Here is a 16,849-nt window from a genome sequence, read left to right as displayed (position 1 = left end):
TTTCGAAATTGTGATAATGTTCCCCTTTAATGAAACATTTTTTAAACAAGCTCTTTTAAACACCGCAACACAAAAAGGAAAAACACGCTTTTATTGACAGTAAAAAATACCTGCAGTGTGTTGGTTTTAGGGCTGGGCGATATGGCCTTTTTTTAATATCGTGATATTTTAATGACATGGTGCAGCATGAGGGTGACACTGGGTGGTGTAAGAGAGCGTCTAACATCCATAGTATCCCACTAAATGACCATTACTTAAAGGGGAACATTATCAGAAGACCTATGTAAGCGTCAATATATACCTTGATGGTGCAGAAAAAAGACCATGTATTTTTTTAACCGATTTCTGAACTCTAAATGGGTGAATTTTGGCGAATTAAACGCCTTTCTGTTTATCGCGCTGGAGGCGATGACGTCAGAATGTGACGTTGCCGAGGTAAGACACTCGCCCTTTTCATTTTCAACACATTACAAACACCGGGTCTCAGCTCTGTTATTTTCCGTTTTTTTGACTATTTTTTGGAACCTTGGAGACATCATGCCTCGACGGTGTGTTGTCGGAGGGTGTAACAACACTAACAGGGAGGGATTCAAGTTGCACCACTGGCAAGAAATCTGCCGCCAGACCCCCATTGAATGTACCAGAGTGTCTCCACATTTGACCGGCGATGCTAAGGCAGACATGGCACAGCGATGTATGGATAACCTGCAGATGCATTTGCAACGATAGTCAACGAAATCACAAAGGTGAGTTTTGTTGATGTTGACTGCCAGTTAATCGATGCTAACATGCTAGGCTAATCGATGCTAACATGCTATTTACCGGCGGTGCTAAAGCAGACATGGCACAGAGATGTATGGATAACCTGCAGATGCATTTGCAACTATATTACGTTTCCTTCCACCCACATTTAATGCGAAAAAAACACTTACCAATCGACGGATTTAAGTTGCTCCAGTGTCAAAAGATGCGAAAGTCCTGATCGTTTGGTCCGCACATTTTACCGGCGATGCTAACGCAGCTATTCGGCCATGCTATGGCTATGAATAGCGTCAATAGCTATTCGCTCAATAGCTTCAGTTTCTTCTTCAATATTTTCATACTCCAACCATCTGTTTCAATACATGCGTAATCTGTTGAATTGCTTAAGTCGCTGAAATCCGAGTTTGAATCCAAGCCAATGACACAATATCTTGCTGTGGTATCCCCCATTGTTTGTTTACATTGGCAGCACTGTGTGACGTCACAGGGAAATGGCCAGTGTCTTCGCAGAGAGCAAAAATAAGGCACTTTGAAGCTTTATTTAGGGATATTCCGAGACCGGTAAAATTTTGAAAAAAACTTCAAAAAAATACAACAAGCCACTGGGAACTGATTTTTATTGTTTCTAACCCTTTTGAAATTGTGATAATGTTCCCCTTTAAGACTTTAGACAAAATGACATCCAAAAAAACTCACTTTCCCATCGTCCTCTTCTGCCTTCCGCTCAAAGGGCCGCTGCTCAGGAACATTGCAGGTGGAATAGCCTGGAAGTGTCCAGGTGACGAGGGAGAGAAAAGACAAAATATAAGTTGAGGGCACACTTTAGGACAGTAGTCACCAGCCTTTAGACCAAGACCCCTGCTCTCAGCCTAAAAACTAAGCAAACGTCAACTATATATATATATATATATATATATATATATATATATATATATATATATATATATATATATATATATATATATATATGAGATGTCCCATAATGGCTTTTTTGCCAATATCCGATATTCCGATATTGTCCAACTCAGGGGTCCTCAACCTTTTTGAAACCAAGAGCTACTTCTTGGGTACTGATTAATGCGAAGGGCTACCAGTTTGATACACACTTAAATAAATAGCCAGAAATAGCCAATTTGCTCAATTTGCCTTTAATAAATAAATCTATGTATATAAAAAAATGGGTATTTCTGTCAGTCATTCCGTCGTACATTTTTTTTCCTTTGACGGAAGGTTTTTTCTAAAGAATGAATGATGAAAAAAACACTTAATTGAATGGTTTAAAAGAGGAGAAAACACACAAAAAATGAAAAAATAGAATTTTGAAACATAGTTTATCTTCAATTTCGAATCTTTAAAATTCAAAATTCAACCGAAAAAAATGAAGAGAAAAACTAGCTAATTTAAATATTTTTGAAAAAATAAAAAAATAAAATTTATGGAACATCATTAGTAATTTTTCCTGATTAAGATTAATTTTAGAATTTTGATGACATGTTTCAAATAGGTTAAAATCCAATCTGCATTTTGTTAGAATATATAACAAATTGGACCAAGCAAAATTTCTAACAAAGACAAATCGTTAGTTTGTCTAGATTTTCCAGAACAAATTTTTTTTAAAGAAATTCAAAAAACTTTGAAATAAGATTTAAATTTGATTCTACAAATTTTCTAGATTTGCCAGAATATTTTTATTTTAATCTTAAATTTAAAGAAATATTTCACAAATATTCTTTGTCGAAGAAACAGAAGCTAAAATGAAGAATTAAATTAAAATGTATATATTATTCTTTAAAATAAAATAAAAAAATAATTGAACATTGATTTAAATTGTCAGGAAATAAGAGGAAGGAATTTAAAAGGTAAAAAGGTATATGTGTTTAAAAAATCTTAAAATCATTTTTAAGGTTGTATTTTTTTCTCTAAAATTGTCTTTCTGAATGTTATAAGAAGCAAAGTAAAAAAATAAATTAATTTATTCAAACAAGTGAAGACCAAGTCTTTAAAATATTTTCTTGGATTTTCAATTTCTATTTGAGTTTTGTCTCTCTTAGAATTAAAAATGTCGAGCAAAGCGAGACCAGCTTCCTAGTAAATAAATACAATTTTAAAAATAAAGGCAGCTCACTGGTAAGTGCTGCTATTTGAGCTATTTTTAGAACAGGCCAGTGGGCGACTCATCTGGTCCTTATGGGCGACCTGGTGCCCGCGGGCACCGCTTTGGTGACCCCTGGTCCAACTCTTAATTACCGATACCGATATCAAACGATACCGATATATACAGTGGTTGAATGAACACATTATTATGCCTAATTTTGTTGTGATGCGCCGCTGGATTCATTAAACAATGTAACAAGGTTTTCCAAAATACATCAACTCAAGTTATGGAAAAAAATGCCAACATGCCATATATATTATTGAAGTCACAAAGTGCCTTATTTTGTGTAACATGCCTCAAAATAGCTACTTGGAATTTAGGACATTATTTCCCTGAGAGAGACTATGTTGAGGTTGAGGTGGGGGCAATAGTGGGCAGTGGAGGTGTATATTGTAGCATCCCGGATGAGTTACTGCTGCAAGGGATTCTGGGTATTTGGTGTGTTGTGTTTATGTTGTGTTACGGTGCAGATGTTCTCCCCAAATATGTTTGTCATTTTTGTTTGGTGTGGGTTCACAGTGTGGCGCATATTTGTAACAGTGTTAAAGTTGTTTATACGGCACACCCTCAGTGTGACCTGTATGGCTGTTGACCAAGTATGACTTGCATTCACTTGTGTGTGTGGAAAGCCATAGATATTATGTGACTGGGCCGGCACGCAAAGGCAGTGCCTTTAAGGTTTATTGGCATTCTGTACCTTTCCCTACGTCCGTGTACACAGCTGTTTTAAAAAAGTCCAAAATTTTACTTTTTTTTAAACTGATACTGATCATTTTGAAACCGATACCAATAATTTCCAATATCACATTTTAAAGCATTTACCAAGAAGAAGGCTTGTAAAACTCCACTGTGTAGGATGGGTTGTGTGGTTCTCTGTCCTCTGTTGTCCTTTGTGTTTTTTATACACTTTGATTTCTATTTTACTGTTTTAATTGATTTTACCCTTTAAAATAGTTTTTAATCATATTTGTTTTTATATTGTTTTTTTTATATATTGGTTTTATATTTATTTATTTTTTGTTTTTATTCAGTCATTGGTGAAGCATAATATTGTTTTTTTAATATTGTTTTTAACATGGCTGTGCAGCACTTTGGAAACGTTATTGTTGTTTAAATGTGCTATATAAATAAAGTGGATTGGATTGGATTGGGAAGCAACATGAAGGTGTTCTGTTTCTTTGATGTATTGGGTAATCAACAGAAAGAGATTGTCTTGACCCGAGATCTACAAAGCGAAGAGGAATCAGGACCTGACTCCCCTCCAGGGACCTCTTCTTTGGACTGTTTTACGACCCTTTCTTTGAACTGTTTTGCGGCCAAAGGCAGCACCCGTTTATGGCCCCCGCCTCTTTAGAAACAGCTGTTGCCATATAATCAGGGAAAGTCCAAATAAAAGCGAAGGTGTACAATCTTTTGTCAGAGGGTGGTAAGACTCTACAAAGAGTACAGTCCAGACGTCTCTCCTCAATTGAGCCAAATTTAATTCTGTCTCTGTTTAATTCATTTCTTCTTGTCTTGTTTCATAGATGTCATCGGTGTTTGAACCTGACATCTTCCAATCTGTTCCAATAAGATATTCTTCATCTCAGTCTGTTAATAATGACTGACTTCATTATATATTACAAAACTGTTGTATTACTCATTCACGGATGTCATTTTACTATTTTAAAAAAAGTCTGTAAATGAACGTATATATTTGTAAACACTCTAAAGTGGGAAAGGGGTAGGGTTAAATAAGCTTAGCTTCTTCCTACTCCTTTTCGGACATGATGTAAAGAGAAATGATATGAAACTGTGTGATGTATTATGCTGGAAAAGTGTTTATGTTCCAAATAAACTAAAGAAAGAAACAATAATTTCAATAGACAGCCATTAATGAGCCAAATGACAACAAATCAATGTTCAACTATTTCAGAATGTCTCATATTTCTGCAAAAAAGTCAAAACATTTTGATGATTGACTCACAAGCGACACCTGAGTTGGGATTCAAACTAAACTTGAAAGAAAAGGACAAAGTGAAAGTGAATCTGCGTGAGAGTTGGGCTCTTACCGGCTGACTGCTCAACGGACTGCGACTGCTCCAGGAGATGTTCCTTGGCTTTCACCGACTGGGACAGGACTGTGGCCAGGAGCTGCACAGCACACCAACAAACTCACTTAAAAGGCTGTGTCAAGTGCTATGCCCTCAACCCCTATCATCATCCATCCACGCCTTGAACTTGTACACAACAACCGCTGTCATCATCCATCCGGGGCTCTGTTTTCAAACATCAGGGTCACGGGGAAAGCTCCTTCTTCAATTTCCTATTCAATCAATAATCAGACTAAAATCATGGCCATGTGGTGTGAAGACAGCTGGCGTGTGCTCCTGGAACTTCAACTTAGTGTCACTACACAAATGGACCTGACTGGAAGGTACAAACATGTCACTCAGAAAAAGCAAGCATTGTAGTCTTTTAGCAAAGTGTGGCCCGGGGGGGCATTTGCCACACGCAGGTATTTTTTTTAGCGGCCCATTCCTAAAAATACTACTAAAAAAAACATATAAAAAGTGGAATCAAAGAGCAAACAAGTGAAAAGTCACGAGAAACATCAAACATCAAAATTGTTGATTCTAATAACACAAAGCTCCCATAAAGGCTGTTTTATTCTTTAAAACTTGCATTTCTCAAAAAAATAAAAATGAATCAAAACTAATGTTATGAATTATTAATAATAATAATAATAATAATAATAATGGATTAGATTTATATTGCGCTTTTCTATTGTTATATACTCAAAGAGCTCACAGAGAAGTGGGAACCCATCATTCATTCACACCTGGTGGTGGTAAGCTACATCTGTAGCCACAGCTGCCCTGGGGTAGACTGACGGAAGCGTGACTGCCAGTTTGCGCCTACGGCCCCTCCGACCACCACCAATCATTCATTCATCATTCATTCACCAGTGTGAGCGGCACCGGGGGCAAAGGGTGAAGTGTCATGCCCAAAGACACAACGGCAGCGACTTTGATGTCCATAGGTGGGAAGCGAACCTGCAACCCTCAGGCCGCTCTATCCACTACGCCATGCCCCCCAATTTAACCTATTAACCTATTTAGGGCTCTTATTATTTCACATCAAACATAATTTTTTTCTTATTTAGTGTGTTTGCTATTAAAAAAGCAAAGTTTACTTCGAAAAAAGGGGATCAAACAAAGAAACAAAAATCTGTGAAAAAACAATAAAATCTTCTAATTGAAAAATGGACCTGGAGTTAAACTATAGACTTAGATGTTGAAAGTAAAACAAATGTATGACTTCTTTTTAGCACTTTCAGAAGTGCCTATAAATACAAATAAATCAATAAAAATCAATGTTGTTATGAATTATTTACATATTCAAGGCTCCAATGACTTACTTTACATCAAATATTCTACTTGGGACTTTTTTTTCCACTCTCATTGTTCAAAATAATACTAAATTAATATCAATAATGTTATGAATTATGGACATATTTAAGGCTCCAATTACTTCACATAAAAAAAAACTACTTTGAACATTTGTTGGGGGGGAAATATTGCACATTTTGTGTATTTGTCATATCAAAGTTTTTTGTTTTTTTTTGACAAAAAGTGCATGAAACAAACAAATATAAATAAATAATAAAAACTGATATCTGAAGAATAAATCCGAATTGTATTTAGAGACTTAAGTGTTGAAAGTAAACATTTTTTTTTTTAGAATTTTAGAATTGTTATTGTTAAAAAAATAATAATTTATCAAAACCAATGTATGAATAATTGACCAAAATAGGCTCAATTTACTTCACGTCAAATATTCCACTTTGAAAACTTTTTTGGGGGGGGTCAAATATTGCTATGAGTGTATATATATATATATATATATATATATATATATATATATATGTGTGTGTGTGTACTTAAAGGGAAACATTATTACAATTTCAAAAGGGTTAAAAACAATAAAAATCAGTTCCCAGTGGCTTGTTGTATTTTTTGAAGTTTTAAAAAATTTTTTACCGGTCCCGTAATATCCCTAAATAAAGCTTCAAAGTGCCTTATTTTCGCTATCTTCGAAACCACTATCCATTTCCCTGTGACGTCATACAGTGCTGCCAATACAAACAACATGGCGGTTACCACAGCAAGATATAGCGACATTAGCTCGGATTCAGACTCGGATTTCAGCGGCTTAAGCGATTCAAAAGATTACGCATGTATTGAAACAGATGGTCGGAGTATGGAGGCAGATAGCGCAAACGAAATTGAAGAAGAAATTGAAGCTATTGAGCGAATAGCTATTGACGCTATTCGGCCATAGCATGGGTGTACCTAATGAAGTGGCCCATAGCATGGCTGCCTTATTAGCATCGCCGGTAAAATGTGCGGACCAAACGATCAGGACTTTCGCATCTTTTGACACTGGAGTAACTTAAATCCGTCGATTTGTAAGTGTTTGTTTCGCAATAAATGTGGGTAACTAGTTTCAAATGTACATACAGCTAGCGTAAATAGCATGTTAGCATTGATTAGCGTAGCATGTTAGCATCGATTAGCTGGCAGTCATGCCGTGACCAAATATGTCTGATTAGCACATAAGTCAACAACATCAACAAAACTCACCTTTGTGATTTCGTTGACTTAATCGTTGCAAATGCATCTGCAGGTTATCCATACATCTCTGTGCCATGTCTGTCTTAGCATCGCCGGTCAAATGTGAAGACACTCTGGTACATTCAATGGGGGTCTGGCGGCAGATTTCTTGCCAGTGGTGCAACTTGAATCCCTCCCTGTTAGTGTTGTTACACCCTCCGACAACACACCGACGAGGCATGATGTCTCCGAGGTTCCAAAAAATAGTCGAAAAAACGGAAAATAACAGAGCTGAGACCCGGTGTTTGTAATGTGAAAATGAATATGGCAGGTGTGTTACCTCGGTGACGTCACGTTCTGACGTCATCGCTAAAAGACCGATAAAAAGAAAGGCGTTTAATTTGCCAAAATTCCCCCATTTAGAGTTCGGAAATCGGTTAAAAAAATACATTGTCTTTTTTCTGCAACATCAAGGTATATATTGACGCTTGCATAGGTCTGGTGATAATGTTCCCCTTTAACAATGACTAATTAAGAGCCAATATGTTACTAATTTGCATGGTGATAAGCAACTAATTGATGGTCAATATGTTCCCCATATGAAAGTGTTACTGACTTAATTTAGAGTTATTTGGACACTAGGGGAACATATAAGGGTTAGGGTTACTAATAAGCAATAATTCTGAGGTTATTGAGGGATGTTAATAATAATGTTAATAATTTGCATAATAATAATAAGCAACTAATTGATGGTGAATGTGTTCCCCATACTAAAGTGTTACCCTTATATGTTCCCCCAGTGTCCAAATAACTCTAAATTAGGTCTTTGTTATTTTAATAAGCAACTAATAATGGTGAATATGTTCCCCGTGCTAAAGTGCTACCGACTTAATTTAGAGCAGGGGTGTCCAAAGTGCGGCCCGGGGGCCATCTGCGGCCCGCCGCTAATTATTTACCGGCCCGCCACAAATTCTGGAAATGCTATAGCAAAAATAAAAAAGAACATTAAAAATATTGGAATGAGGTGAAATCTATCGAGAAAAAGTTGCAATGTTGACACAAAGCTGCCTTGCAGGCTGTTTTTTTTTCTTGTGTCTTTATTTTTTATTTTTTTTGCCATTGCTAAAAAAAAAAAAATAATGAGAAAAAAATCCATGTTACAATGAATTATTTTCAAAGCTCCAAATAGTTCAAATATTTCACTTTAAAATGTTTTATGTGGTAAATATTGCATATATTGTGCAGTTGCCAAATATAAACAAAATAGCATAAAGCAAACAAAATAATAGTTTAAACGTAAAATTGACAAATATATCTGAAGTTGATCTTGTAACTTAAGTGTTGAAAGTAAAAAAAACAACTAATAAAAATGTATCACTTTCTGAGTGGGGCGCCTTTTGATCCCAAATATATTTAGTGGTATTTTATTTATCTTTTCACTGTGATTACTCAAAAATATAAAAATGATTAAAATCAATGGTGTCCTGCATTATTGATCTTTTAGGGCTCTAATGACTAAATACTGCATTTTTCAGTTTTACTATTAAAAAACAAAGTTGTTTTTGTTTTTTAAGTTGATATAGAGATTTACTGTAAGCAATACACAAAAAATAATAATAAAAATTTGACTTATTTTTAACATTTTATCAACTGAGACCCTTTATGGCCCCCGGGACCCCTAAAGGTAAAATACATTTTAAAAATCCATATATTTTGTTATGGTTAGAAAATGAAAAATATCAAAATGGCCCCTGCATGCTTTAATTTTTCCGTGTGCGGCCCTCAGTTGAAAAAGTTTGGACGCCCCTGGTTTAGAGTTACTTGGACAGGGAACATATAATAAGGGTTAGGGTTACTAATAAGCAATAATTCTGAGGTTATTGAGGGAAGACTCTTAGTTAATGCCCTACAGAATACAGCATTGATAAGCACTGACACAGATAGATGTATAAATATATCCATATTTAAAAGTTATTTATTTTCTTTAGTCATATTGGAAATAGCTAGTGTTCCATCTTGTACTCTTTTTATCTTTTCTTTATCTCATGACCGATGGTTCTCTGTAGACTACCTTGAGCTCGGAATGCAGGAGTAGCAATTCTCCTTCTTCCAATCTCTTTCTGTCTCCAGCTGAGGAAAACAATAGATATGTACGGAAGAAGAAGGTGGGGGCCAGTAGCATATTGAAAAAGACAAGACTTCCGTAGTGAGATCACATCAACTTAGGCGACGCAAATTGAATGTGTTGTTTTTTTAGATTGGTCTCTCCAAAGCTTTGGAATAAATTGCAAAATACCTATTCTGGGTGTTCATTTAAAATCTGCTTATGTGTCATCAAAAGAACTTGGGATTGACCCGCAACTTAAATTCCCACAGAGGAATATCTGGTCCAAACGCAACAATTCTTAATAATGACTAATTAAGATCCACTATGTTACTAATTTGCATGTTGATGAGCAACTAATTAATGGTGACTATGTTGCCCATACTAAAGTGTTACCAATTACAGATATGAAGGATCCCCTCTCCTTGGCCCCTGCAACGTAACTAAATGCTCACTTTCTCAGAGGAAAAAGTTAGGACCCCCCTGGCCGAGAGCTGACCTCCATGTCGAAGAGTCAGGAGTCAGAAGACGTCTCTGAGAAGTGACCACAAACTTTTTTTTTACCTTGACGCCTTCAGCCTGTGCGTTGAGACCCGGAGCATTCAGGCCGTGCGTGTTGACCCCGGGCGTGGGAGCCGGGTGCGGACTGGGCGCAGGTGTGGTCAGGACATGCGTGTTACCTGAGCCCTGCAGGCTGCTGGACGAGCGCACGCTGCCCAGGCTGCCCACGCTGCCGCTGCGCTCGCCGCCTGCAGACACACACACACACACGCTCAGGACCGCACTTTCACTTTCACTTTCACTTTCACTTTCACTGTCACCTGCCAGCGGCTTGCGCAGCACCCAGATGTCCTCACTGGTGCTCTGCTGGCCCAAAATAGGAGAACCTTGTGGACTCAAGTCTGCGGTGCGAGAACCTGTCACACATGCAGGAAGACACACTACACCTTAGTGGGCATGTGGGGTCGGGAGGGTCCACAGTGCGGCCCGGGGGCCATTTGTGGCCCGCAGCTCCTTCTAAGAAAACCATTACAAAAAAAACATACAAAAGTGGAATAAAAGAGCTTAGTGATGACTTATTAAAGTCAAATATGGCATGCAGGCACTCAAAAATATAATAATGAATCAAAATCAGTTGTTATGAAATAATGACACATTCAAGGCTGCAGCTACTTTGCATCCAATATTCCACTTTCAATTGTTTTTTTAAGGAAAACATCGCTTTTTGTGCGTTTGCCGCAAAAAAAAAACAACAAAGTTTTCTTTGAAAAAAAAAGCCATAAAACAAACATTAAAAAAAAAAACTTATAATCAACCCAAAGTTGATTTAGAGACTTAAGTGTAACAATTAAAAGAAAATAATAATTTTAACACTTTTAAGAGTGGGTCCCTTTTGGATTTTAGTGTATCTTAAAAAAAAAAAACTTTCACTGCTCAAAAATGTTATGAATGTTAGACTTATTAACATTCCAATCAATTCACATCAAATATTACACTTTGACATTTTTGGGGGGGAAATATTGCATATTTGGTTTATCTTGCTGTGAAAAACAGGCTTTTCTTGGAGAAAAAGGGCATAAAAAAAAACAAAAAAAACAACAACAACGTATAATGGACGGATAGACCTGAATTTGATTTACAGACTTAAGTGATGAAAAGTAAAAAAAATAAAAATAATATATGACATCCTAATGTTAGCATGCTAAAGTTTGTTTTGTGCTAGCAATTATCCTAGTTTTATTCAATTAAACCTTAAATTCAGGGGTTTTGATACTTGGCGCCATCATAGAAGTACGCTAACGTCTTTTATTTTACCATGCTAATGATAGCATGCTAAAATTTTCTGCTGGCATTTTTGCTAATTTTATTCAATTAAAACTAAAATTAAGGGGGTTTGATACTTGGCGCCATCATAGAAGTATGTTAATGTTGTTTATTTTACCATGCTAATTTTAGCATGCTAAAATTTTCTGCTAGCATTTTTGCTAATTTTATTCAATTAAACCTAAAATTCATAGGTTTTGATACTTCGTGCCATCAAAGAAGTATGCTAACGTCTTTTATTTTAACATGCTAATGTTAGCATGCTAAAATTTTCTGCTGGCATTTTTGCTAATTTTATTCAATTAAACCCAAAATTCATGGGTTTTGATACTTGGCGCCATCATAGAAGTATGCTTACCCTTCCTATGTTATCATGCTAACATAAGTTTTATGCTAGCATTCAAGCTAATTTTTCTCCTTTATACCTAATAATCAATGGCGTATGATACTTGGCGTCATCTTAATTTGACAAGCTAATGTTAGCGTGCTAACATTTCAGCGAAAATTTTTGCAAGTGTTGTTTGTTTGAGCATAAAAATTAATGGCTTTGGATACAAGTTTCACACAAACAGAAGTAGTTTGTGGTAGTGTGAGCAGGGTTGATCTTAAAGGTGACTAGAAAGTGTACTACTGTATGTACCTGGTGCACTCTGCTGCTCCTGAGAAGTGGAGAGAGGAGGAGCGGGAGGCGGAGGCGGAGGAGGAGTGGAGAGAGAAGGCGGAGAGATGGGGAGCGGAACGTAGCCGAAGGAGGAGAAGCGAGGGAGTGCGTGGGGGTGCGGGGGAGGGGAGGGCAGGTGGAGGGGCAGCACTTTGGACGGAGGGTACGGGTGGTGCCCGTTGACCGAGGTCACGGGACACGGGTTGGGCCTGCGTAACAGCAGGGTGTGACAACGCTGGGAGGGGGAGTGGCCTGGACTCGAGCCAGGAGAGGGGGGGGGGGTGGAGGGGGGGCAGGGGGGTGCAAAAGGGGATGCAAAAACAACAACAACAACAACAAATACAAAATTAAAAGGATCAAAAGAGAATTATTCAGAAGAGAAAATAACACATCCACGTATCCAGAGTCACGCAGCGGCCCAATAAAAACATTTAGGAAAGTCAATTGTAGAAACGCTTTTTATTGGACGCCATGCACAGCAGGCGCCTGCATCACAAGGCTCCACCCCGAGTCATGAGACAAACTAGTCATGGGACTAACTAGCCTTCTGACCAACTAGTCATGGGACCAACTTGTATTGTGACTAACTAGTCATGGGACCAACTATTAAAGTGACAAACTAGTCATAAGACCAACTAGTCTTATGACCAACTAGTCATGGGACCAACTAGTCTTGTGACCAACTAGTCATGGGACCAACTAGAATTGTGACTAACTAGTCATGGGACCAACTAGCTTTCTGACCAACTAGTCATGGGACCAGCTAGCATTGTGACTAACTAGTATTGTGACTAACTAGTCATGGGACCAACTAGTATTGTGACTAACTAGTCATGGGACCAGCTAGTCTTGTGACCAACTAGTATTGTGACTAACTAGTCATAAGACCAACTAGTCTTATGACCAACTAGTCATGGGACCAACTAGTCTTGTGACCAACTAGTCATGGGACCAACTAGAATTGTGACTAACTAGTCATGGGACCAACTAGCCTTCTGACCAACTAGTCATGGGACCAGCTAGTATTGTGACTAACTAGTCATGGGACCAACTAGTCTTGTGACCAACTAGTATTGTGACTAACTAGTCATGGGACCAACTGGTATTGTGACTAACTAGTCATGGGACCAACTAGTATTGTGACTAATTAGTCATGGGACCAACTAGTATTGTGACTAACTAGTCATGGGACCAGCTAGTCTTGTGACCAACTAGTATTGGGACTAACTAGTCATGGGACCAACTAGTATTGGGACTAACTAGTCATGGCACCAACTAGTCTTGTGACCAACTAGTAATGTGACTAACTAGTCATGGGACCAACTAGTATTGTGACTAACTAGTCATGGGACCAACTAGTCTTGTAACCAACAAGTATTGTGACTAACTAGTCATGGGTCCAACTAGTATTGTGACTAACTAGTCATGGGACCAACTAGTCTTGTAACAACTAGTATTGTGACTAACTAGTCATGGGACCAACTAGCCTTCTGACCAACTAGTTATTGGACCAGCTAGCATTGTGACTAACTAGTATTGTGACTAACTAGTGATGGGACCAACTTGTATTGTGACTAACTAGTCATGGGACCAACTAGCTTTCTGACCAACTAGTCATGGGACCAGCTAACATTGTGACTAACTAGTATTGTGAATAACTAGTCATGGGACCAACTAGTATTGTGACTAACTAGTCATAGGACCAACTATTAAAGTGACAAACTAGTCATAAGACCAACTAGTCTTATGACCAACTAGTCTTATGACCAACTAGTCGTGGGACCAACTAGTCTTGTGACCAACTAGTCTTGTGACCAACAAGTTTTGTAACCAACTAGTATTGCGACTAACTAGTCATGGGACCAACTAGTATTGTGACTAACTAGTCATGGGACCAACTAGTATTGTGACTAACTAGTCATAGTACCAACTATTAAAGTGACAAACTAGTCATAAGACCAACTAGTCTTATGACCAACTAGTCGTGGGACCAACTAGTCTTGTGACCAACTAGTCATGGGACCAACTAGTCTTGTGACTAACTAGTCATGGGATCAACTAGCTTTCTGACCAACTAGTCATGAGACCAGCTAGCATTGTGACTAACTAGTATTGTGACTAACTAGTCATGGGACCAACTAGTATTGTGACTAACTAATCATGGGACCAGCTAGTCTTGTGACCAACTAGTATTGTGACTAACTAGTCTTGTGACCAACTAGTATTGTGACTAACTAGTCATGGGACCAACTAGTATTGTGACTAACTAGTCATGGGACCAACTAGTATTGTGACTAACTAGTCATAGGACCAACTATTAAAGTGACAAACTAGTCATAAGACCAACTAGTCTTATGACCAACTAGTCTTATGACCAACTAGTCGTGGGACCAACTAGTCTTGTGACCAACTAGTCTTGTGACCAACTAGTCTTGCGACCAACAAGTTTTGTAACCAACTAGTATTGCGACTAACTAGTCATGGGACCAACTAGTATTGTGACTAACTAGTCATGGGACCAACTAGTATTGTGACTAACTAGTCATAGGACCAACTATTAAAGTGAAAAACTAGTCATAAGACCAACTAGTCGTGGGACCAACTAGTCTTGTGACCAACTAGTCATGGGACCAACTAGTATTGTGACTAACTAGTCATGGGACCAACTAGCCTTCTGACCAACTAGTCATGGGACCAGCTAGCATTGTGACTAACTAGTATTGTGACTAACTAGTCATGGGACCAACTAGTATCGTGACTAACTAGTCATGGGACCAGCTAGTCTTGTGACCAACTAGTATTGTGATTAACTAGTCTTGTGACCAACTAGTATTGTGACTAACTAGGCATGGGACCAACTAGTATTGTGACCAACTAGTCATGGGACCAACTAGTCTTGTGACCAACTAGTATTGTGATTAACTAGTCATGGGACCAACTAGTATTGTGACTAACTAGTCATGGGACCAACTAGTATTGTGACTAACTAGTCATGGGACCAGCTAGTCTTGTGACCAACTAGTATTGGGACTAACTAGTTATGGGACCAACTAGTCATGGGACCAACTAGTCTTGTGACCAAACTAGTAATGTGACTAACTAGTCATGGGACCAACTAGTATTGTGACTAACTAGTCATGGGACCAACTAGCATTCTGACCAACTAGTCATGGGACCAGCTAGCATTGTGACTTAACTAGTCATGGGACCAACTAGTATTGTGACTAACTAGTCATGGGACCAACTAGTATTGTGACTAACTAGTCATGGGACCAACTAGTCTTATGACCAACTAGTTATGGGAACAACTAGTCTTGTGACCAACTAGTCATTGAACCAACTAGTCTTGTGACCAACTAGTTATGGGAACAACTATTAAGGAGACAAACTAGTCTTGTGACAAAATAGTCATAAGACCAGCTAGTCTTGTGACCAACTAGTTATGGGAACAACTAGTCATGGGAACAACTATTAATGTGACAAACTAGTCTTGTGACAAAATAGTCATAAGACCAACTAGTCATAACATACTATGTGTGTGTGTGTATATTATATATATATATATTTTAATTGTTCATTTACAGAAATAATAATGCTCCGATTTGAATTACATTCTTGGGTTTTACTTTTTATTCATCCATCCATCCATCCACTTCTACCGCTTGTCCAATTTGGGGTCGCAGGAGCCTATCCCTGCTGCATTCAGGCAGAAGGCGAAGTACACCCTGGACAAGTCGCCCCCTCATTTTATACATATATTTGTAATATTTATGAATTAAAACAATTTATAAATTTACAGTGGGGCAAAAAAGTATTTAGTCATCCAGCAATTGTGCAAGTTCTCCCACTTAAAATGATGACAGAGGTCTGTAATTTTCATCATAGGTACACTTCAACTGTGAGAGACAGAATGTGAAAAGAAAATCCAGGAATTCACATTGTAGGAATTTTAAATAATTTATTTTTAAATGATGGTGGAAAATAAGTATTTGGTCAAGCACAAGTTGAGTTTATACCAAAAAGTTATATTTTGGTTTCATCTGACCACATGACATTCTCCCAATCCTCTGCTGTATCATCCATGTATCCATTTTGGTACAATCTCAACTCCTCGTGTTTGGAGGAAGAAGAATACTGAGTTGCATCCCAAGAACACCCTACCTACTGTGAAGCATGGGGGTGGAAACATCATGCTTTGGGGCTGTTTTTCTGCTAAGGGGACAGGACGATTGATCCGTGTTAAGGAAAGAATGAATGGGGCCATGTATCATGAGATTTTGAGCCAAAACTTCCTTCCATCGGTGAGAGCTTTGAATGGTTGACCAAATACTTATTTTCCACCATCATTTAAAAATAAATTATTTAAAATTCCTACAATGTGAATTCCTGGATTTTTTTTCACATTCTGTCTCTCACAGTTGAAGTGTACCTATGATGAAAATTACAGACCTCTGTCATCATTTTAAGTGGGAGAACTTGCCCAATCGCTGGCTGACTAAATACTTCTTTGCCCCACTGTATATATATATATATATAAAAAGGGGGGAAATAAGTTAAAAAGACAACTATTCTTTAAAGTATAGGTATAAAAATGTATAAAAGAAGATACAATTTATGATGCTGTAATGAGGTAGCGACTTGTCCAGGGTGTATGCCGCCTTCCGCCCGATTGTAGCTGAGATAGGCACCAGTGCCCCCTGCGACCCCAAAGGGAATAAGCGGTAGAAAATGGATGGATGGATGGACAA

The 16,849-nt window shown here is 37.9% G+C and overlaps 1 pseudogene; it reads right to left on the bottom strand.

Annotated features, from left to right (window-relative positions):
• The window catches only part of LOC133538912 (caskin-2-like), a 140,521-nt pseudogene that overhangs the window by 50,909 nt on the left and 72,763 nt on the right, over nt 1-16,849 (bottom strand).

The sequence above is a fragment of the Nerophis ophidion genome, linkage group LG20, assembly GCF_033978795.1.
Source record: "Nerophis ophidion isolate RoL-2023_Sa linkage group LG20, RoL_Noph_v1.0, whole genome shotgun sequence".
NCBI lineage: Eukaryota > Metazoa > Chordata > Actinopteri > Syngnathiformes > Syngnathidae > Nerophis > Nerophis ophidion.
The sequence above is the reverse complement of the archived record's forward strand: the minus strand, read 5'-3'. Positions and strand labels throughout refer to the sequence as shown.